Source organism: Parasteatoda tepidariorum, chromosome 1 (genome assembly GCF_982258835.1).
Source record: "Parasteatoda tepidariorum strain Cologne lab strain chromosome 1, Ptep-v5.0, whole genome shotgun sequence".
Classification (NCBI taxonomy): Eukaryota; Metazoa; Arthropoda; class Arachnida; order Araneae; family Theridiidae; genus Parasteatoda; species Parasteatoda tepidariorum.
The window spans coordinates 38,732-64,799 of NC_141755.1; the positions used below are offsets into that span (position 1 = coordinate 38,732).

Sequence of the window (26,068 nt, forward strand, 5' to 3'; positions counted from 1 at the left end):
GCACTTACAGACATTTAAGTATATAACTGTAAAAAATATTATTCACTCGCTAATAGGTTTCACATTACTAAATTACGCAAAAAAAAAATCCTCACGTAACGAAAAAAAGTCCTCGACGTTGACGTTAAATAACAGCATCTAACATTGATACATGAACGTATGCGAAGTCTCATATTATTTCTCTCAAATTGCAATAATTTGCCAGCTTTTATGTTATGGCAGTTAGAAGCATGGTCGGTGAGAATTTTTTGAAATACTGGTGATGGCGGCAGTAACTATTTTTAATGTAGAGAAGCAACGAAATAAATAAATCAAATAAGTGATGTCAAGTGTTCAAAATTCATAACTTCGCCTAAATAGGACAGTCAGAAGCTTACGAAACATCAATCTGGTAAAAGTGAGTCTGAAGAGGGTCATGACATGATCATTTAGCGTCCGAAAATTTGCCGTGAAAATCTGCCGGAGGAGATGCATGGGTAAAGGAGCAGGCATCCACAAGTAGTTTTAAAAAATGAGCTTATTAATATCTTATCTGATGAAACATTTGCAGTAAAAGCTGGCGAGTGAGTGAAAAATGAGCTTTTCAGTGACAAGGAGAGATTTTTTTGAGGTGATATGTATACCTTAAATGTTACTTGTGCATATTTTCTTAACCGTAATTTAAAAAAGGCAAATAAAAGTGTGTGTATTGTCACATTTTATTTGAAAAAGAGGAGAGGAAATGAAATTTCGTTAAAAATGTCGAATAAAACCAAACAAAATTTGCCGAATAATGAGAATCTCAGAGCGGTGTGAATGATATAAACAGTAGTGATGCAATAACGAGTAATAAAAACGTCTAAAAATAGTAAACACTTTTCCTGTTCAAGCGTAAATTCGTGCAAGGATCTAAAAAAGTTCAAAATATGGAGTGTGAAACAATCGTTGGCATGTCGTCTGAAAAAGGAAACTTTAATAAATCAAAGAGTTTCACTTAAAAGTAGTGTATAGGGTAAACTAACCAGTGAAGGAACGCTTCCAGTGCCTTTCAAAAAATCATATTAATTTCAAAATTCGTAATTTTAGTTAAATGACAACATATTTGTTACTAATTGCAAATTATGTAAAAAAATTGTAGAGAACTTACATAATATTGCTTTAAAGTTCTAGAGGTTCAAGTAACAAGTAGTAAGAAGACCAAGTGAAGGAGCAGCTCTTACCAGTGAATGAAGACCCAGTAAAGGACCACTTAATTTTGGTTATTTTTTAATGCTCTTTATGAATTTATAAGCCATACAAATACTTAAAAACAAGCCTATTCTTGAAATTATAACATATAAATACTTGGAAAATGTTAACTTTTTTTTTGTAATCATGAATGGAAAATTAAAGTGTCAACATATTAACACATACTGTTCATTCACTGAGAAATCTATACCCAGTAAAGGAACATGCCTATTACCTCACTGGTTAGAAGTTGTTTTTCGTATTTTTAACATACTTTTGATGCGGAACATCACTAAAGGTACAAGAAAATTAAAGTTTATCTTTTATTTTAATTAACTTAGAAAAAAACCCAGTAAAGGAACACTTGTTCCTTCACTGGTTTTTCATCGTTTGGTGATCCAGTGAATAAACCCCCCCGTTATCTCAGTACTTTATTATGCTATGATGCTTAAAAAAATAAAACGAACTTCAATAACTATATTTTGAATTTTCCTTTTCACAGTGAGAAAAATAAAACTATTACATGCAATTAATTCCACTTCAAACATATAAATACAAACATTCACCTTATAATTTTTTCAAAGAAACAAGGTGTTGCAGAGATAATGAAAAATTCAAAAATTTTTCCAGAGAAGTCTGACCAGATAATCCAAAACATTGCTAGATGACATCCTATTGTTTGGCAGTAAGCTATTGTTACCAATCAATCTAAAGAAAAACTTTCAAATTCTTATTTTTAATCAATATATATGAAATGTTCCTTCACTAGTTGGTTTACCCTATATGGGTCACTTAAAAAGGAGCTGAGAGTATTGCCCATAGCTAAGACACTCGATTAAATTTACCATTAAAAGTGAAAGTGGATTGTTCTAAACAATTGCGAGAAAGATTTAATAATTTATCTATTTCAACTTGGCTAAGGTGGAAATCTTATTTTCTTTTTATATTTTTATTTATCTCATTTAACCATTAACGGAAATGCTAATGAATAAAGATTTTAAATCAAAAGAGACCATTTTATTAATAGAATTGAAACTATAATAATCCAATTTTTTAATTTATGCACTTTCATTTGTATTTTTTTCAAGTTTTTATTTTATTTTATTTTTTGCATCAGCTTACATAACACAATGCTCAACCATTTTTTTTGTTGGACATCAACATACATTATCCTGATACATCCCGACTATTTAACTAAAGAACTGTTATCGCCAGTTGTCTTGAAAGCAACATTGGTAATTATTTCAATAAAGTATAAAGGGGTTATCATTTAGGAGAAGTCTAGTTGTTTCACTTTATTTAGTGTTTTGATATGTCTCCCTCCCCCTAAAATAAGTATTATGATAAAAACATTTATTAGAATAATATTTATTAAAACAATTTATAAACGTTCATTAACATTAAAATACTATGAATAGGTAGTATTTTAATTACTTTTAATTCTATAACCAAGAAGTATTAAAAATAAGAAAGAGTAGGTAACTTAGAAGAGGTACTTATAATTAACATGCAACTCTACTTATTACTATTTTTCTCCGGAGAGATCCTTTTTAAACATTTTCATTTCATCTAATGCACTTTTTTTTATTTAGTTAAAACATTAGGGCAATGGTGGACTGCGCTCAGTAATTGCCTCAATTATAACCCCCACCCCTAGCAGTATGCTGATTGCGCTGCTAGTTGATAACGTTTGTAGGTAGATCTCTCTCTACATTGACATGTGAGGGATGCAATTTATTAAAATCAAGCACTAACTTGGCGATAAGCTTCTACTTGGCTCAGAAATATATCAAAATATATTAGTCCAATTTATTAAATTCGAGTTATTTCAAACAGGATTAGATTTACAATTAGAATATAATACATTTACTGATAGTATTGCATTTATCATTACAATTTTATTATCTTTATGGGTAAGTTAATTTACAAATGTAATTATAGAACGGGTGAACTTATGCATTTGAGAACATTGTGTTATTTCCTTTTCAACTTTCGATTTATTGTGAATAAAAAATTTGATTAGGACACATTTAAACACATTATTTTGTTTAAATATAGTACTCAGTGTTTTGTAGTTAAAATTAAGAAACAGTTTAACAATCACGAGATATCTTCAGAGTAAGAATGAAATTATTTTTAAAAATTTTACAAAACAGCTCTTTTATAGTTTTATTCGATAAAGTAAAAATTAAAATTAAAGTAAAAATTAAAATATTGAGGGTAACATGGGAAAATCGAGTTAATATATTTTCAGTTAATTTTTCTGATATTATGCCATTTTATTAAATTTTATCTTATAATTTGTTGCAAGATTTTCTTATTAACTCTAAAAATGAAGATAAAAAGACGAATAATATAAAAATATCAAATAAGTTACCAACTTTTATACTTTTACTTTTCTAAAAAATAATTTATGAGAAATTCTTGCAACGCCTTTTATGATAAAATTTATATTAAAAAAAAAACATGCACTTGGAAAATTAACTGAGACTATGTCGACTCGACACTCATAAATTAAGAAGTTACACTCAGTATTTTAAGTTTTGCTTTTCCTAACAAAACTTTAGAAAAGTTGTTGTTTTTCGAAACTATTTTATTTTATAAGACATATATTAGGATTTTTATTAAGTGATTAAAGAAAAATAATTGAATTGTGTTAAAAAAATTGTTTCCAATATTTTCTTCTTTTTTTAAATTTTGAATTGACAGCAAAACTCGATATAAGATCATATTTGTATTGCACATAACTATAGAGTAAATAAGCTTATATTTATCTCCAGATTGACTCAATTATCAACTTAGTAGATAAAAAGAATATGATTTTCAATATATATATTGAAAATCAAATTCTTACTGCGAAGTTACTGTAAGCAAAACCGAAAGAATTTGTTAAAAATCATTTCGAATAAGAAAAAATGCACGAAATAATTCAACTTTATTTTAAGGTTTTTTTTTAAAAACATATAAATTAAATTTTAAAGAAAATATGCTAGATTTTTAAGTTTCTGATTGCTTCTGTCAGGGTTGGCATAAATCACTTCATTTTAGTCATGAATTTCCTGATTAAATGTTTTAAATTTTTAAAAATAAATCACTAATTTAAATCAGTTTAATTTTTAAAAAAAACAATAACTTAAACAGACATAATTTTTATAACATTAATTATGAATTAATTTTTTAAAAAATTATTAATTTAAGTTTTACATATTTTCATACAGTATAATTAATAAATACATTCTTAAATGTGTGAATTTTTAAAAAGTCTGTTTTAATTGATAATGTGTGTTTATTAAGAAAGCTATTTTTTTTACCACGGAATAATAAAATGCATATGCATTGAAATCACTATGTTATCCCTTTCATTATAAAATGCATTGATGCAAATAGTGATTTTTTTTTAAAAAAATAAATCAGTAATTTCAACAAAATTATTAAAAAAATATTAATTGAAAAAATATATAATTTAAAATATTTTTTTACTAAGAAATTTGACTTGAATTGAAAGATTTTTTTTACTAAGAAATATCAAAAGGGATATTCATGTAATTATTATGTTTCAAAATAGACTACACTTAAATAAGAGTGATATGAAACCTTTAAATAGTAATTTTCCTTTTAATATGTTTAAATAATTTTCAAAAAATACATTTCAATTATATCCATTTAGTTTTTTGCTAATTAAAATGCAAAGCTTTTATATCTTATTGAATATAGAGTTAGAGTGTATCAAGACTTCCCCAAACCAGAATGACATAATTTTTTTTTTCAGTAATGTTTTCTTATCTAAACTAATTTACTTTTCATTTGACGTCTAGTTGACAAATTGTCATCATGTCTAGTTGACAATTTTAGCAATTATCACCAAGTTGAATCTGAGAAATATAACTATGATTTTTTTTCTTAACGCAGTGATTAGTATGCAATAATATAATAATAATTTTATCCATTTTTAGTAAGAAATATTAACTATTTTACTTCTATTTTTAAACAATAGTATATTATTAAAATATTGTATCAGATGCTTTGGATGGTAAATTTTAAAAAATCCAATTAATTTTATTCGAATAAAAAAAAATCCATTTTAAATCAAATATGTGCGATTTCGGAGTAAAAAAAATAATGATTGCCAACCATGGCTTCTGGTCAGAGTCATTTTATGTTCAAATATTTTTTTAAAAATAATATGCAGAAGTTTGGTTAAGATAGATTGGTTAAAACTGGTTTAAAATTCAAATTATTAAATATATTCAAAAATTGCGTGTAAATCTTTTTTTAAATTATTAAATATATTAAATAAATTCAAATTATTAAATATTAAAGTAAGGTTTTTTAAACTTAATTAAAACTTAATACTGCGCCCTGAACTTTTATTTTTTAACCAACTTAAGACGACAAGTGAGCAACAAATGTATATATTTTTTAACTTTTTAACCAATATTCTTGAAACAATCGCATAGGTCTAATTGAAATTTTGACCGATTTTCGAAACTTTGAAAGCCATATGTCACCTTAAAATGAACTACAAAAACAAAATATTTTTCATAGCTAAAATACAGTTTGTATTTTAAAATTACAGAAGTATTAAAATTTACAAATATATAAAAAAAATCCCTTTAAATAAAAATTACTAAAAGATGAGGAAAACTGATTGACAAATCCCCCGCCACCCTCAGCACACTAGCTTCTGGCGAACAATATTGGACGATAACGAGACGATGCTTTTATCAGAAATTGTTTTACTGCATGAATGAAGTAGGAGGGATGGTCATAAGGGTTACCTTAAGCGCAGTCCACCAACCTTTATTAAAGGGGGATAAGATGTTAGCAGCGCAGTCCACCATATTTCAGAAAACCATTAGCGCAATCAGGTATCACCGAAAACATTATTTATTATTCATAACATACTGATAAGATAGAGGCATTGTGAAAAAGGAAATCATAACAAATAAGTACATGACATTAAATGCTTTTTATTTTTTTAATAAAAAAGACCTTAAAGACGTTGGATATTAAATAAAACTGTTTCGCAGGGCTCGAAAAACAGCCCATCCCCCCGCCCTCGGCTGTCAAAAATTCCTCGCGGACAACGAATTTCTCGAATCCGACGTCCGCGCGGACAGCCATTTACCCATTAATGTTCGTGATACATTTTCAATTTTTGTTATCTTACAAGAGTCTAGCTCCTCACTTCTAAAATGACCCTCTAATCTAGAAATAAAGCAACATACTGCGCATGGTGGAATTGATGTTTTCTTTGTCTGGGAGTACTGCAGAGGTTGAAAGGGGCTTTTCAGCAATGAACTTACAAAAAAAAAAAAAAAAAAAAAAGTACGTAGTGGTCTTAAACAAGAAGCGTTACCTAAATGGAAAACCCCTTGCAGATTTCTGTGCAGAAACCTCTGTAAATCATTGACTTGATTATGGAACTGGCAAACGTCATATTTGATTCATTTAAAAAACGCAGTACCCTCGGATAAATTGACATTCCAGATAACTTGATCTTTGTCATTTAAATTATTTCATAAAAGGAATACTAGGTTATTATTAGTAACCCAGTATTTCTTTTATTACTGTATAATGTAATCCTAGTAACTACTTATTCATTGTGCAATTTATAAAAATGTTTGTAATAAATAAGAGAAAATTATACTTTTATTTATTTAGAAGCTACGGGTTAGTTTCAAAGGAGGACGGGCACATTATTGGACAAGCCGTCCTCGGGAACGGGTAAAATTTCTGAGTTTTTTCGAGCCCTGCTTTTTCGCGAATTTGACTGTTTTGCATTGTTAGAATTTTTTTTCTAAAATTGTGATAAAATGACTGACAGCAGTCTTCCAATTAACTATAAAGTTGACGGTAAAGAACATTTTTTACCTTTGCGGTATTGAATCCGTTTATAACAAGTATGGTTAAAAAACCACGAATAGAAAACTGTACGGTTTTTTATCTATTTACAAGTAGAATAGTTTCGAAATCATAAAAAAGAAATTTATCTGGAGATTGGAGAGAGTTTAACAGCTTTATGGTGCTTCCATTTATGTGTGAATGAGACTATTCTGATAATTCGAATTCTGACAGCCCAAGGTCGCAAATTGGGGAGAACACATTTAACTCTTAAGTGCTGAAAAGAATGAAAGAAATATTGTGTTGTCAATGCTGGGACTCGAACATTCGTTATGTTGGTCATCAGATTGACAGATTAGCCGTTTTGGGGGCTATAATATGTACCTATTTGCAAGGAACTGAATGACCTTATTAGGTGGGTTTAGTTATTGCGATGAAATTCTGGTTGCTTAACCGTATTAGGTGAAAGTAGTTCATAAACGGTTCTAGTCAAAGTCAACAGTTTGAATACCATCTTGTTTACGGTTATTTGACGGTTTTGTTTGAATATGGTTTGGTTAAGTAACAATTAAATAAATTATTATTTAACCATTTTTTTAGTAAAATTTCTATCAATGTGGGGGGGGGGGGAAATAAATATGGTCCTTGTACGATTCGGAAATATGGATAATCCGGTAAATCGGCGTTTGGATAATCGGAGGTCTACGGTGTCTATTTATTCCTTTATCATGATATTATTTGATGATTCTATTCAAGCGTATCTTTTATTGGATTTAGTTTCGTAATACAACAATTGAATGTTATACTACGGAATAGAATTGTTTTTAATAACAGTTTATAAGAAATTGGAGTAGTCCATGCATTTTAGATGTCAAATTTACAAAATACTAAATATGAAATTTTAATCACCATTAAAATATAAAAAACCAAATCTGTATGGGGGAGACTACTGAGATACTAGATAAATTACACAAGAAAATTTAAATTTACCGTTGTGAAGAAAAAGTAGTATCTAAGGGTCATGATTTTAATATTAATGAAAAATTTTAATAATTTTTCACACTTAATAATGAAACATGCTAAATACCTGGATTATCTTTTTTTGATGCAGACGAAATATTTAAGTTTGTGCTATAGACCACAGTTATAGACCACAACACAAGTACAAGACGAAATTATTTTCTTATAACAGAGTATAAGCTGCAAAAGAAAATAATTATTTAAGAACACTTATAATAAAAATTAAACATTTCACTAGAAATAAAATAAAATTTTAGCAATACTATTTCCAATTATTAATTAACTTACAATTATAAATTATAATACAAAAAATATGCACACATAAACGTTTTAATGAACACATATAAAATCAAATATTATTAAATACATCATATAAATTAAAAAGGAAAACAATTTAAGAAATCTCTATTAAGAATTTTCATTAAGTGAGAGTAATAATAAAAAATAAACATGCAAGACCTATCAAAATACTTCAAATAGTATAGGCTGTTTTAGGAGAAGCCAATACTATTAGAAAAAAAAGTTTAAAAATCCAAGTTGTGTTATAAAAATTGATCTTGTAATTACTAAACTGAAAAAAGTATTACCAAAAATAAGGTAATATAGAAACAGGGAAAAATTTATCTTGTTTCTGGCACTATAGGAACATCAAAGAGAAAGGTAGTTTTAACCTATGAGCTTTGGTAATAACTTGTTGTTAAATTAACAATAAATAATTTTAATATCTGTTTGATAGCATTTGGTAAATTTTGGGTAATTTTATGATGTTATCTTAGAGCATGGCATAAAAGCAATTATTCGGTTTAATATATTTTTCATTCGTGCACTTTTACTAAATGTATGGTAATAATAACCATAATTTTAAAAATCAGAATTTCAAAAAATCGGAAAAATTAGCAGATAAATGGCTTAAAAATACCGTAATTTTGGTTTTATCACCAAAATTATTATTATTTACCAAAAATGCCATTACTCTATACAAGTGAGAAAGCTTTATCAGATTTTTTTCTCCGTGAACAATAATACTCTTCAGATACAAATATCCTCTAGTGGTTTACAAATAGTGTAGAAAAGCTTATCTTTTGATACAACTAAATTTGAACAGTAGAGTCAAATTTGCCATTAATCTTTTAGTTGCGGTGAAAAATTCTCTTCTCGTTACGGCGTTTTTTTGCAGAAATTCATCCCTCACTTAGTCACTAGGAGATGGTGTCTTGGGATATTTATCCACTTTTAGATACACGTGGATAATTTTTTTTAAAAATTTTTTCTGCACATGCTCTCTATAAAGCAACTACTTCAATTACTCTTATCTGGCGCAGTTATTATTATTATTTTTTTAATTTTAAAGCAATAATTTCGTTATCAGTTTAAAATTGATTCAAACGCTTTGTTAAATTTTTTTTTTAAATATTTAAGCTATAGCAAAAGTGGCACTAGACCTAGTATATATTTCGGACATTTACCAAAAGTCTAGTCATACTAGGTCTGGTTAAGTGCCATTGCCTGGTATATCCTACACTGATGTTTTTTTAAGGTCAAGTGCCATTGCCCGGTATACATTTGCCAGGTATACCCTACACTGATGTTTTTTAAGGTTCAGTGCGACTGCCCGGTATACATTTGCCCGGTATACCCTACACTGATGTTTTTTTAAGGTCAAGTGCCACTGCCCGGTATACATTTGCCCGGTATACCCTACACTAATGTTTTTTTAAGGTCAAGTGCCACTGCCCGGTATACCCTACATCGATGTTTTTTTTAAAGTCAAGTGCCGTTGCCCGGTATATATTTGCCCGATACTCCAAACTCTGATGTTTGTTCTAATCTATCGTCAGTAAGTATTAAAATATCGAATAAATGTAATTTTATCCACGAATAAATTAATATCAAATTGGATGTAATAAATATTTCGGAAATTCACCAAAGCGACTAATTTGATTGTCAACATTCACCGGTGAAAGTCAACAACCACCGATTTCGGTCATTCACAGTAACATGCACATCATTTACATAATAACCTCATCAGGACGATTATTTCATACTTTGCCTAAATAGCATCCGGCATTTCAGAAAATAAAAATAATTGGTTTTGTTGGCGATGATCTCGTAAGGCGATAAAGAATCATGCATAGTACAGGTAAGGAAGATATTAACCTCGAAGGAAAAGTGGATGAATACCCCAAGGAACCCTGGGAGATAACTACTTTAACCAGCTATGAATAGGAAACGCTTTGCTGCAATTTTTATGTCTCGTTTCTACACTGTTACAAACAAAACTCTTATAATTTTTTCTAATAAATAAAGCATTATTTGAAGTTTTATTCTTATTTTAAGCACATTGGTTATTATGGATAATTTTGAAGAGCAAATTATTGAAACTTTTAACGATGAACGTTGTTTCTCTTTTTTACAACAAAAATATTACGCAATAAAAATTTAGTAACGTTTCTATTTCGCTTGAGTTTGAGCCTCATATTGAAAGAATCAAGTTCCCATTCCATTTTAACATTTTGTTTTGAAATATTAGTTAATCTTATAAAATGATAAAAACAAAATAATAATAAATAATAATATTAGTTATCAGTGCAATTTTAAACGGAAGGGTTTTCTTAATGCATTCCTTTTTTTTAATAATACAAAAAGGAATATTCTTCTTGATTTCTTATTTATTTTAACTTTTGTTAGAAGTAGGAAAGATTTTGTTAAAAAAAAGTATCCCCTGAGTAAAAGTATTTCACAATTTCCATGTGCATATGACGTTTTTAAATTATCAATTGTTATCAGACACCTCTATACAAGTTCTATTGACATAATGATTGTAGAACATACATTTCCTTCAGTTATGGTGTGGTCTTTCCTCAGATGTTTGAAATAACTTTTGTTAAGAATTTTAAAAATTATAGAAACCAACATAAATAATAAAAGTACTCCCAAGACACATTCTGACCGAAAAGGCAGCAAAAGACAGGAAATGGCATTTTACCTGAAGAAGAGGGGGAAATGATTTCAGTATCTTTTAGAGAAGGAGTAACAATTTATTTTGTGCCAAGTAAGTTAAACTAAGATAAACTCTCAATAGAAAAATTTCGTCAGAACTTGAAAGAAATATTTGCCTCTGAGAAATTGAAGCAAGAGACGAGAAAGATATCTTTCTAAAATAGTTCAGTAGTTAATTATTTATAAATATTTGAAAAGTAGAGATTGTTTTATTGTCCATTACTTTTATTGAAAAGTAGAGGTTGTTTTATTTTAAGATCACGCATTGAAAACCTTCCCATAGATACTCCCTCATCTTTCGACAAATATTTAATTTTTTTTCCAGTTTTTAACTGTATTTTTTCGAACAAATTGATTAGATAAATGTGTTTTTTTTCCGAAAAAAAAAGGGAAAAAAAGGAAACATTTTTTCTGCGGTTTCATAAGTTAGGTTCCGTAAAATTACCAATGAAAACATTTGCATATGCTTCCATCTTTTTGCGCACATTAGATTCAGAGTTTGAAACGTTTGATTAGATTTTCCCTTTAAACCTATGAAGCAGCATATTACTCAAGTAAAAAATATACAATTCTCTGTTTTAATAATATAATAATAATTTTGAATGGCGCCAAAGTTCCAAAAAAAAGAGCCTAACGCAAAAAAAGTTTTAAATTGCTTTTGCAGCAAAAATGCTACCTCATTTAACATGAATAAATTTGAGTATTGAATATCTCCAGCATTAGACATTTTTTCCATTGTTAGACTCAAATTGTTACACAAACTATATTTAAATTGAAAAATTCAACACTGTGAAATACTGGAGTCGTGATTGCAGCATCCGTAAAATACATTTTTTCCATGAAATTTTTGACCGTAATTTTTAGAGTAATATTTATTTAAATGAAGTTGTTCAGAAATTTCACTGTAAAAATCACGATAAATCAGATTTTCTGCTACGTCAAATTTTACGATTAAAATGGATTTAACAGAAACAGAGTACTGGTACCCTGAGTGTTAAATATTTAAAGTAATGTATAGAATATTAAAGATGAAAGAGAAAAAAAAAACAATTGATATTTTTATTGATTTAAGTAACAAAAATACTAATAAGATGAAAGTTCCGGTACATATTGAAGAAATTTGCAACATTCTACCGAAGCTCGAAGGAGGCAAGAATAAATAATTTTAAGAAAGGCATCATATTGCAGCGCGAGAAATAGAATACTAAAAAAAAATATGCAAATAATAAAAATTAAATTAAATTCAAAAATAAATGAATAAATTTAACGATGAAAAATAATTTAAAAATAGTCAAGCACGTGCAATAAGAAAATAATTACATACATAAAATGTTAGAAAACAGAATCGAGGGGGAAATGCAAACAAGTGGGGAAATAAATAATTAAAAAGGTAATAACAAATAAATATTTTAAAACCCGATAAATTAATTCAACTTTTATAAAAAAAAAAAAGGTATTCCCCAAAAAAATTAAATCAGGAAGAAAAAAATACGGAGCCCATAAAGCTAACTAATTTAACAGTAATCAAAAATAAATCTTACTTCCAGTACGCAACTGAGTCCTGCTGAAGTCCAGCGGAAAAGACACAACGTGCATGAGGAGTTTGCGCAATCTATGGTAGTACTGCTAAAAATGTAAGTCTGGAAATTTTGGCTATTTGTGTGGAAAAAAATGAAAAATTTGAAGAAAAAATAATTTTACACTTTTTTTACCAGCAAAAAACTAATTTTTGGTTAATATTTTTAATTAACATAAAAAAGGTTTTAAATTTCGATGACATAAATTCTTTCTAGTAGATTGAAATTTCAAATTCCGCATCTTAACAGAAAATGGCGTTAGAAATAAATTATAAAATTACTAGTAGTTAAATTATAAACTATTTTGCAAGTTTAATCAATGTGGACTAAACTGAATAAAGTTACATTGGTTAAACTTGTAAGTTTAATCATATAATATTTACATTGATTAAACTTGCAAGTTTAATCATATAATAAACATTGATTAAACTTGTAAGTTTAATCATTGTAACTAATTTGTCAACAACATATCAAATATATTTCAGTTACTAATGCAGAAATAGTTTTTTACTTGACTTAATATATGTGTTAATCAAAGCTTTACTTTCCACTAAATCTATGATAAACGAAATTTTACTTTAACCAAAACCTCTTTTAGAAAAATTTTCGTTTATAATATTCCGAAATTAAAACAACTAAAAAAATATTTCTTAGTTATGAAATGAATGATTAACACAGATAATATAACTCATAACCATTTTGAGTTATTAGTATTTCGAAAAAAGAAAAATACATACGTGAGGAAACAAGCATCATGCAAAACATTTTCCAATCAGAGAGTTTTAACACAACTAAATTTTTTAAATTGAAATCCAGAAGATAAACCTATTAAAATATTTGAAAACCTTATTAAATTATTTTAAATAATTCATATACTCGAAAATTTATGATGAAATACAAACACAAAATTAAAATAATAAAAGATAATTAGATTGTTTCAATTAAGATATTTTACACAAAATTCATTGCATTTTGTTTATTTATTTACGTTTAAAGTATGTAAAACGATATTTACCTATGAGTGTTTTTTGTAAAACCTGAAAGCATAAATGGGGGAGTCTGCAAGAATTAGAGTAATTAAAATAATATTCAAGAGAAAAAAGAAAACGTTTCATGCAGAGAAAAATCAAAATTACACATAATTTTTTTAAAACTTACAGAATAAATTTGTATGACTTTTCAAAAGTAAATCACTCACGACTTTTACAAAAAATTCAGACACACTATTTAAATCAAAATAGATAAAAGTATACAAATTAGCAACGATTTAATACATACCAGAAGCTTCCCTTCAATAACAGATGTTCTGCAAGTACCTGCGGGTAGTCTTCCAGGTGGTCAACAAGCAACCAGAACATACCCCGTAGTCTCAAAGTAAGGTATCATAGCACCTCTCACGATACTTCTTCGTTTCAAGTGATATTGCCATAAGGCAACGAAATGGAACAAATCCATGATAAGATACAACAATTAATAAGAGCAATATAGGGTAAACCAATCAGTGAAGGAACATTTCATATATATTGATTAAAAATAAGAATTTGAAGGTTTTTCTTTAGATTGAATGGTAACAATAGCTTACTGCCAAACAATAGGAAGTCATGTAGCAATATTTTGGATTACCTGGTCAGACTTCTCTGGAAAAATTTTTGAATTTTTTATTATCTCTGCAACACCTTGTTTTTTTGAAAAAAATTATAAGGTGAATGTTTGTATTTATATGTTTGAAGTGGAATTAATTGCATGTAATAGTTTTATTTTTCTCACTGTGAAAAGGAAAATTCAAAATATAGTTATTGAAGTTACGTTTTATTTTTTTAAAGCATCATAGCATAATAAAGTACTGAGATAAGGGGGTGTTTATTCACTGGATCACCAAACGATGAAAAACCAGTGAAGGAACAAGTGTTCCTTTACTGGTTATTTTTCTAAGTTAATGAAAATAAAAGATTAACTTTAATTTTCTTGTACCTTTAGTGATGTTTTACATCAAAAGTATGTTAAAAATACAAAAAACAACTTCTAAGCAGTGAAGGAACAGACATGTTCCATTACTGGGCATAGATTTCCCACTGAATGAACAGTATGTGTTCATATGTTGACACTTTACTTTTCAATTCATGATTACAAAAAAAAAGTTAATATTTTCCAAGTATTTGTATGTTATAATTTCAAGAATAGGCTTGTTTTTAGATATTTGTATAGCATATAAATTCATAAAGAGCATTAAAAAATAACCAAAATCAAGTGTTCCTTTACTGGGAAATTTTGTGTTCCTTCACTTGGTCTTCTTACTTCTTGTTATTTGAATCTCCAAAACTTCAAAAAAATATTATGTAAGTCCTCTACAATTTTTTTAATTAATTTGTAATTAGTAGCAAATATGTTGAGACTGTCATTTAACTAAAATTATGAATTTTGAAATTAATATGAGTTTTTAAAAGGCAAGCGAAGCTTAAGTGTTCCTTCACTGGTCAGTTTACCCTACATGGAAAAAAAGGCGATCAAGGATACAGGAGAGAAATCTGAAATAAATATTTACTATAGCAATGAGTAATTGAAGTCAAAACTCATGACCGCCTCCTCCGTAATGGGCTTCGCAGATACACAGAGGGATGATTCATCTAAGCATATTAATGCTGGCTAATAAAAACGGAAAGGTATCTGTAAAACATTACATTATTGACGAAAGAATTTTGAAAGAGTACCATCGGAGAGGAGAAAGTTGGTTGATGGGCTTTATCTGATATTATCAACTATCAGTTCAAGTTGAATGAAATTGGCGTTATCGCAATCAACAGCTTTGTTGTAGAATTTGGCTTTTCTTTCTTCGATATACTCAGTTAAGGGTTTGATATTTAAGTATTTATATTAATTATCATTTCGTATTCATTAGGAGCAGCAACCATCTTTCTAAAGAATTTATTTTCACACACTAGCAGTTTTTTAATAAAAGATTTGTGTGCAGTACCCTTGGCAATGAATCCGCATAAGTATTGATAAGGCATCATGTAAATAAGATTCTTGTCCGAAAGTGATAAGTTAGAAAAATGGCTTATAAGATGTTTAAGTTCAAAAATAGCATTATTTGCTTTTTTTTAACGGTGTTGATAATATGATCTTTCCAAGTGAGTTCATTGTTAAATATGACTCCTAAGTATTTAGCCTGATTAACAACTGGGATGTTTTGGTTAAATAATATATCTTCTGTGATAGGGATTGTTGTTCTATGTTTTCTAATACTTAGTATTTGCGATTTATCTGCATTTATTTTAATTTTCCAATTGTTATGCTTTTTCACGGTTTTAGAACGGATAATGAGGTTTCTAATTGTTTTGTTAGGGCATCTTGAAATGATGGCTGTATCATCTACATAATATGCGGTCATTTGTTTAACTTCATTGTCTTATTTTGGGAAAATATATAAAATATGAAAAATGGGCCAGAATACTCACTTGAAGTACACCTGCTCTGATAGTTTTGAGAGTTAAATTGTTATCTTTAAACTTGACTTAAAAGTTCCTGTTTGTAAGATATGAATTTATGAGTAGAATGTAGTCTATTGGTAAATTTAATTTTTGTAGTTTGAAAATTAGCCCTTTATGCCAAACTTTATCGAACACTTTTCTAACGTTAGTCAAGCTCTTTTCTATAGAAGCAATTGTTGATGTACTCAATAAATCGTAGAAGCTGTTTTTCAGTAGAAAATTTCTCCCTAAAACCATCATTGCTGAGCCGGAATCTTAGTTAAAAAAGTTTGATATTTTTTCAAAGATTTTTGCCAGCGAAGAAAGTAGAATTATCAGTCCAAAGGTCTCAGGTTTTGGAACATCTTTTCCCGGTTTTGGGAAAAGTATAACTGCTTCTAATTTCCAGGGATGTGGAAAGTAATTATATTTGATGCAGGCAATATAAATTCGAGCTAGTCTAGTCTTTGATGATAATTCAGTAGATTTTTTAACAGGCTATTATTAATATTGTTTATGCCGGGAGATTTATCACCCTTCAGCAGGATCGCCTCAAAATTAAAATTTTGAAAGGGGGAAATTCTCATTTTGCTGAAGGAAATTCCTAATTTGACCGAATTTTGAATAAGTGCTTGCAATTATCCTTTTAGTAAAGAAGCATTTACTGAAAAAGTAAAAGAACATAGCGGTCAACTTTTCTTATTTCACCTAGAACATGCTATTTTCATCTTCAAAGTTGAATCATAATACCTAATTATTATAATGATGAATAAACTATCTTATAATTATTGATGTAGTCTAAGGTGCTGATAAAATTTTAGATCTTTCTTTTTACAGTTATGGTTACCCTTTTTATTTTACTAACACTAGAATTTTTTTTTTCTAAAAGCGTTGTAAACTAAAAAATAAATTGGATTTGTCTATAATAAAATGTCAACAAACATGCATATACATTGGTGTAAGAAAGTAAGATAAATTGTAGACTTGGTCGATTATCTCTAGAATTACTGGATCGATTTGAATGAAATTTGGTTTATACATACATTTATACAAACCAAAGCAAATAAACATTCAACAATTGTAATTCACTAGATTGATCGTGCGTAACACTCTTTGGAGTTGGAAGGTATGAAATTACCGCAGAACAGTTCAGGCTAATTGCTACATGAAATGATGAACTGCCTTATTTCAAGCATGAAATCACGCTGCAAAGCCTGTATATCTGTAAGAGGGGACCAAAAAATTTTTCCCTTCTTTATTTGAGCAAAGGAAACATTGATGAATTTTTTTTAAAAAATCAATCTTAATTATGATAAAAAATATTGCGAGACATCGTTCGATATCGCTATTTTTTACAATATATCACGAGAACGAAAATTTCGCTGTCTCCCAGAACTACAATAGAAGTATATGTGGAACAAATTTGAAAAATTAAATTGCCCCAAAGATGCAAAATCATCTAAAAAATGAATATGTCATCGAAATGATATGATAAAACCGAAATGATATGATAAATATGATTTCATATATGAATTATATAAAATGATAAAGCAATGAAAATCCAAATACATGATAATATATACAAAAAAAGCTATATACATGGTAAAAGACGGTGATAAGAATGATTATATAATAAATAAAAAAAACACTTATTAATTGATAGTATAAACAAAAAGGGCTAAATGCCAGGTTAATGATGATAATAAGAGATGATAAATCAGAAAAATTAAAATCTGATTAAATAATATCTACAAAAAGCGGACACTACACGGGGCAGAAAAATACAATAGAGTGAGGAAGTAAATAAATGACTTGAGAATGCAGGAGTGGGCTAAACGTAAGAGTCAGGGTTTGAAAAAACCCGGGCAGAGTGTAAAGAAAAAAGAATTGGCAGAAATTTTGAGGAAGCTTGGAATTTTTTTTTTTTTGCCATAATTTTCCACTATTTTTTTGATGAAAACTGTTGAATAACAGTGTCAAGCATCATTGATTTTGGAAAGTATTCAGGATCTGAAATTTTGAATGCCATAACACCTGGCAGAAATTCTGGATAATGCTTAGAAAGACAGTTTTTTGCTAATTGCTCTTGTTCATCATTTAAAAATTGTCACCTTGTTTCGGGATCCAGGATGCATATGCTAATTAAAGAGGTGGCAGAACAGCCTGATGGAATCTTTTTACAAAATATTTATGGGGTTCTAATTAATCACACGATAGTAAGTTAATGCATATTTCAACAGCTTCTGAGATTGAAATGTTTTCTGATTGAAGCTTTTTTAAAGCTTCAGAAACAATTGATATCTGTTTTTCCAAATTGATAGTTTATTGGTAAAGTCCAACATTATTTAATATTTTTGACATACTATTATATTCCTCATTTTGATGTTCAAGAGCTATCTCTTGATATTTATGGTAATTATTCAGGGGTCTGTTTAGAAGAAATTTGGGTCCGTTAACGGAACCTTCACAAAATATCTTTTCATAAAAACGGACCCTTCACAAAATATTTTAACTTAAAAACGGACCCTTCACAAATTTGGTTATCTTCATTATTATTTTGTTAATCGAATAAACCCTTTCCAGGGCAGAAAGCAAGAAAGATGGATGTAAACGAATTAAGTTTTGCCTTCGGCAGACGATTCTTCCATTATTCGTCCGAAATTAATATTCTGCGTTCAGCAGTATAGGCTAAATACCAAATATTTGTAAGTTGCATCTCTAATTTAGAAGCAGCAATTGTTGTTTATTTTTTAAAATTTTATTTTTTTAATTATAATTTTACAGTGTTGAGCATAATCTTGTATGTCTTTACAATTTAAAAACTCCTTGAAAAAGTTTTTTTTTCGCATTAACGGACCCTATTTGCACAAATTCATAAAAGCGGACCCTGGTTGAAAGAATGTGAGTAATTTTTTCACAATTTCCCGAAAAACGGACCTTTCACAAAATGTCTGGACAGACCCCTGTTATTGGTATAAGTTTTTACACGGTCACAATATGAACTTTTGGTAATTGGGGCATAAAGCAGTTTTTTCATTTGCCCAACCATGTGCTTGATGCACATTTCTGAAATATTTGTAACTTCCACGATGTGTCCAGTGATAGTATTAGGAGATACTTCTTTTTCAACCAAATTTCAAAAAAGCAATTTGTGAAAAAACCCACCAAGAGGGTTTTTTCAAGGTAGGCCCACTCAATAAACCCGGGCGGGTTTTTTCAAAGTGGGCCCACTTGGCGAACCCTGGTAAGAGTAGGCAACGGCAGGCAGATGTGAAAATAGTCATGATGATGGGAACCTTCTCCCCTGCGGCTATCTGCAGCTTCAATAAAGGATAACTCCCACCCAAAGCAAATAAATTAAAATTGGAGATGTGTTCATTGTTTAATTTAGTGTAGAAATCGGACAGGCAGGCATAAGAATGTAGGAAGGCAGTGACTGGGCTATAGCTAATATTATCATTCAATGGTTAAATTTTAAAAAATGAGTTAAAATTTCCAGAGGCATTAACATTTCTAGAGGTATTGGTTTCATTAAAAAAATTTAATGTTGAATTTGGCCATATATTCATTAATATCATTTGTCTTGAGCTTTTCTTTAATGTTGTTATTGCTGATGGCTTAAGAGCACCAAGCAGGTATGTTTGGTCGAGAGCAAAAAATCGAAAGGAAAAGTTTGGCGGGCTAAGTAAAAACTTCTAAAATAAAAATAAAACGATATATAAAATTAAATATTTAATCAGGTGAATAAAATTGTGTTTTTATTTTTAAAAGTTCCTTATATTGAGGTTCGAAGTGTACTTATTTTAACAAGGCTAAATGCTTGTTTGTTAGTATATTTCTGAAATGATTTTTCTAAGGTTCACAGTTGGAAAAAAATTTTCACATATATAAGATGAGGCAAACATAGCACTGAATTTCTGGGCATATGATATTAAATTTGGGAAACTAGCTTTTAGTAATGATTTGTAAAAACTCAAACTTTGGCAAATTTAGAAACCACTGATTTTGATGATAGTTAGATTGCAATGTCTAATTCATATTGAAAATATCTAATTCTGTTTGAATGGCACTGAAATTTTGAAATCTGTGTTCAAACTCAAAATGGAATTTTTTCAAGCCATCTTCATAATCCTTAAGGTCTTCCTTTCTTACTGAGGGTAATGAATTCAACCACGAGAAATGAGACAAGTCGTTCTTAGCTAGCTGACCAGCAAACAGATTAAGCTTGCTTCAGTTTAAAAGCTTTGAGATGGGTCCAGATATCATAGATGAATTTATTTTTTTCCTTGCATCATTACATTCAAGTCGTTCATATGACAAAGAACTTTAAAAAATGCAGTCTGAAAGTCATTTTGTATCTTCTAATATTTCGCACTCTGCTGAACACTGTTTCTCATGTAAGAACGACACAATGTCACCCCCAGCTTCAAGTGCCAAAGGTTCCAGCACTCGCAGAGTGGTTGCCACCATCCCGACCGCTGTGTGAAGTGTGGTGAAAACCACGAAACCAAGAAATGTAGCAAAACCAAAGACCAACCTGCAAAATGCGCAAACTGTGACGGGGACCATCCAGCCAGTTATAGAAAATGCCCTGTTTATATCAACATATTAGAGAAAATAAATAAAACCAACGTTAGAAAACCGAACCAACAAAATTTTAACGATCCGATTAACTACAAAGCCTCCACCTCTAAGGAAAACAAATCATATGCTGCAGCTTTAAAGAGTCAGCCATTAAATAAAAATGAAGAGAACCAAATCTCTATGGTCACAGAAGCAAATAAAGTTGCCGACAGACTAGAGGATCTACTAAAAAGATGCAGTGACCTAGCTATCCTCAAATTGCTGGAAGAAGCAAATAAAAGAAATACCTCTAACCAGGAAAAATCAACAAAAAGCAATGACCAGTAAATCCATTACTTTCAAACCTCTCAAAATAGCTGCCTGGAACGCAAATAGCATTATAAGCAAATAACTGGAACTCCAAAATTTTCTTATAGAACACAATATCGGCATATCGAATAATCGACATAATCGAAACTCACCTTAACCCAAATAATAGACTAAATTATCCTAATTACAATATCTACAGGTGTGATAGAACCACACACAGAGGAGGAGGAGCAGCCCTACTCATAAACAAAAATTATCAATCGATTTTCTATAGCAAAACAAACAATGATGGTTTCGAAGAAATCTCAGCTGTTATTAATTTTGAAGATAAACGCTGTATTAAAGTCACCAGCCTATACAATCCCCCTGAACAAAAATTTTCAGAAAAGAACATTACTGATTTTTTTCCACAAAATATTGAATCCATCGTTATCGGGGATTTTAATGGGAAAACCACGACATAAGGCTGTCTAAAGAACAACAAAACTGGAAAACATCTTATTATGCTTATTAAAAAATATGGACTGAAAGTTTATGCTCCACTCGAGCCTACATATATTCCAAAAAATATTAACCACGATATTCTGGATCTCCTAATCACAAATTCAAACAACCCTTTGAGGTCATTCACGAAGTAAATAGCGATCACCTTCCAATAATTGCAACTGCCTCATTCAAAAAACAGGATAAATATAAAGCTGAACATATCACAGATTGGTATGCCTTTGATAACAAGTTAAAAGAATACCCTAGTGAATACCCTAATATCAATAGCATTGAAGAAAAAGATCAAAGTATTTGCACACTAACCACCTTTATTCAAGATGCATATGAAGGCTCTACCCATAGAGAAGAAATCCGAAAAAACTACTATAAACTACACCTCAGCATCAGATACCAAATCAAGATTAAAAATAAATTAAGAAAAGAGTACCAACGAATCTTAAACCCAACTATTAAATCTGAAGTTAACGGCTTCATTAAAAAGCAAATTTTAGAATATGAAAAAGAGATGTGGGACGTCAAAGTAGAAAGCCCCACGACACAAGGAAACTCCGTCTGGAATATGGTGAAGGCATTGAAAACCACGAAAACCACAATAATGCCCTTACAAGGGCCAAACGGAAAAACTTATTCTGAATATGATAAAGTTGAAATTTTCGCCGACTCAATTGAAAGCAGTTCTCATTAAATAGCACCTCTATAAATAAAGCCACAGACAAAATTATCATGATAATTTCATAAAAAATTCGGATAAGAAACTCATCACAATAGAAGATACCAAGCCTGAAGAAATATATAATATCACTAAAAATTTTAAGAACAATAAAGCTCCAGGGCAGGACAAAATTAATAACATCATGATCAAGAGATTACCACAAAACATCATTCTACAGTTATGTAACATTTTTAACGCCTGGTTAAAGCAAAGCTATTTTCCAACCACCTGGAAGCACGCCCAAGTAATCCTCTTTCCTAAGCAAGGAAAAAATCACCTACTCCCCGAAAATTACCGACCCATCAGCCTCCTCAAAAATTTTAGAAAAAATTATACTAAGAAGATTGAAACCATTCCTGGATTTTCTACCGAAAGAACAATTTGGGTTCAAAGAAAATTTATCTACTTCTAAGCAACCTGTCCTTATAATTGAAAACATTTCCCAAAATTTTTATAGAAAAGAAACCACAGCTCTCCTGATGTTGGATGTGGCCAAAGCTTTTGACCGCGTTTTGCATCAGGGTTTAATCTACAAATTAATTGGAAACAAGATTCCAGAGGATTAAATTCTCATACTAAACTCATGTTTGTGAAAATTACAACACCATGAAGGACTTATGCGAGTGAGCTGAAATTTACAGGAAATGCCAAGTAGAGCATAATATGCAAATTATTAGAATTTCAGACCCGTAGCGCATGCGTATGCTGAGCAGCGCCCTCTGAACGGCGGATGAATCCGAATAAATAGACGGCTGTAGCGAGGCGTGTATGGTTATCGGTGGTTATCTGCTAGTGGTAAACGTTAGCTCAGACGTTACTTATGCCTCTTCGACGAAAGAGAGCGAGATTTCAACAACTTACGGAGTTTGAAAGGGGGAGAACCATCAGCCTTCGTGAAGCTGGATTGTCTCATCGTGCAGTAGCCGCTCGTGTGCAGCGTAACAGAAGCACAGTGATGCGTGTTTGGAAGCAGTGGACGGACGAGTGTCAGACAACTCGGAAATCCGGGAGTAGACTACGAAATGTCACGTCAGCTAGCGATGATAGACACCTGGTCCGCATGGCGCTGACAGGCCGTACGGTTCCCTCTAGACAACTGGCAGCCCAGTGGTCAATAGCTGCAGGTGTTTCATTGTGTGCTTCATTAATTCGTAGACGTCAACTGCAGCGTGAACTGCGCGCAAGGACTCCCTTATACATGATCACCATCACGCTAAACCATAGCAGCCTGCGGCTACAATGGGCCAATCAGCATAAGGACTGGCGTGCTGATTGGCAGCATGTCGTGTTTTCCGACGAATAACGCTTTAATTTGTGGTACCATGATGGCCGCATTCGTGTCAGACGCTATGCCTGTGAACGCCACCTTCCGGAGTGCATTATCGAACGCAACAGTGGACGAACACCCGGAGTTATGGTCTGGGGTGCCATAGCATATCATGGACGATCTCAATTGCTACGAATTGTGGGTAATCTGAACAACAACCGGTACATCAGTGAAGTTTTACAGCCCCAAGCTGTTCCCTTCCTTCAAGCCTTGCCAGGCGCTGTATTTCAACAAGACAATGCCCGCCCTCACATTGCTAAGACTGTTCAATCCTTCCTTGTAATTGTGGCAGGTACAGTTTCTTCCTTGGTCTGCGTATTCTCCAGATACGTCACCGATTGAACATGTATGTCATTTCGTTGGTCGGTGCCTCGCTCGTGATCCTCGTCCTGTTGCTTCAACAGACAAACTTTGGGTACGCATACAAACTATATGGAATGCTCTTCCTCAGGCATTCAAAATTTGCTTGACTCCATGCCACGTCGTGTAGCAGCACTTATTGCGGTGCGTGGTGGCTACACAAAATACTGATTTCGATCTCTTGTTATTGTTTGTTTGCTTTGAAAGTTTAGTCATTTATTTGTACCACTCAACTGTGTAGTAAATTTCATTCAATTATGACGATTCCTTCATGGTGCTGCAATTTTCACAAACAGGAGTTTAAATAGCTACCTCACAAATAGGACTTTCAGCATTAAATTAAACAACTCCCACTCAACTACCAGAACTATCAATGCAGGGGTTCCGCAGGGTTCCATCCCCGGTCCCATTCTCTTTCTTATCTATTGTGCAGATTTCCCAAAATTTGTCAATAAAAACAACATCATCACTGCCTTCTATGCCGACGATACGGCTATTCTTAGCAAATCTATCTCAACTATTAAAGCTGTACAAAATTTGAATAAACAAATACCTAAAATTGAAGAGTGGTGTTCCGCCTGGTAAACCGCAATTAACGCAACCAAATCAGAATTAATTATCAGTAAGAAAAATCAAAGGAAAAGGTGCGACAGAAGAAAACAAATCCCAGATATTTATTTATTCGGAGAAAAAGTCCCCAACGTTAATAAAACCAATTATCTGGGAGTGACCATTACAAATCAATTAAATTGGAACCAACATATTAAAAATGCCATTGGAAAGGCCGAGGGAGTGTTTCACGCCCTGAAACCAATTATAGGTGCTCACTCCAGATTAAACACACTTTATCTTCAGTGTATCAGACCCATAATCAGCTATGCTGCGCCTGCATGGAGCGCAACCACGGATACACAGAAGAAGAAACTCCTTATGTTCGGAAATAAAATTCTTAGGAAAATTACTGGAGCCCCCTGGTATATCAATATGAGATACCTTAGGGATGATCTGAAATTAGGTAACATTAATGAGCACATAGTTGAGCTAAGTGCATCATTCTTCAAAAATGCTATAAATTGCAGCACTTGTGATTACAAGGACTTATTTAATTTTGACTTAGTTAAAAACAATACTAAATATAGCCCGGCGACTGCGTTCTTCCTGTCAAACGGGGTACTCTCAAATAATTTTTGTAAATAAGTTGCATAAATCTTCCCTTCCCTGCACATATTTTTTATTCGATTTTACTGTATTCATTTTATTCGTGTATTTCTCAATTGTAAATATTATTCAAAACTGTTCCCGGGGAGCAACCTGTGAAAGCCGCTAGGGAAACAGGTCTCCGGGACTTAGGGCTAACCCCCAACCCCTTTTTAATTTTCATTGATACGTTCACTCGTAATTGTTTATATTATCTCACACAGATGAATGAGCTAAAGCCGCATTCTGCAGTTGGTACTCAGATTTTAACTTGATATATGTATATAGGCAATTCGCCACCGGCGAGCAAATTTCGGCTTTCCACCACGTGCCAACCAATACGTTGCCAGAAGTGAATACTCAAAAAAGAGGTGTTCTTGCTACAGGAACACCACTTCGAGATCTCGGTAGATCCTTCACCCGCGACGTCCAAAGATGGAATTAAAATGATTTTAGATATAATGAATAAGTTGGGTTTTTTTAATTTAGGGTGATTATTTATGTATTTTGATTTCAAATATTTTTACAAATGAACAGATTAGAATCAATTTTATACATTTTTAATTATAATTATTTTCTACACAAAAATTTGGGTAACTGACAATAATTGTCAAATGGAGAGTTTAATATCAAAATAATTGATATCTAAACATAAAAGATTGGTCATTTATAATTTTATACGCATGTTTATTAATAAACAAGTTTTATTTATAATAGCTAATAATTATTCTCACTAAAAGTTTTAGTTTTTGATACTTGTCAAAAACTACGTCATAAAGGGTTTTTTGACATTACAGATAAAACCACGGTTAAAACCGAATATAACTGTCAATGGTCAAAAACTTGCCAACTCTTAATTGGGTATAATATAAAAAAAACACAACTACTTCCACTTAGTAGGAATAACATTTACCATGACGCAATGCTAAATTCTATGCCACTATCCACATAAATCAAT

At 30.8% G+C, this 26,068-nt stretch overlaps 1 protein-coding gene and 1 long non-coding RNA gene across 3 annotated transcripts in view; one reads left to right on the plus strand and one right to left on the minus strand.

The window, feature by feature from the left end:
• LOC147816250 (uncharacterized) overlaps positions 1-26,068 on the minus strand; it is a 64,784-nt gene that overhangs the window by 29,622 nt on the left and 9,094 nt on the right. For both annotated transcript variants that reach the window (XR_015431463.1, XR_015431462.1), the window contains exons 3-6: positions 13,663-13,706; positions 13,385-13,472; positions 12,612-12,723; positions 8,138-8,250 (exon numbers count right to left, since the gene is read on the minus strand). This is a non-coding gene — a long non-coding RNA (uncharacterized LOC147816250). The remainder of the gene's footprint in view (positions 1-8,137; positions 8,251-12,611; positions 12,724-13,384; positions 13,473-13,662; positions 13,707-26,068) is intronic.
• The window catches only part of Mcad (Medium-chain acyl-CoA dehydrogenase), a 141,631-nt gene that overhangs the window by 25,556 nt on the left and 90,007 nt on the right, over positions 1-26,068 (plus strand). The gene's annotated exons all lie outside the window — the stretch shown is intronic.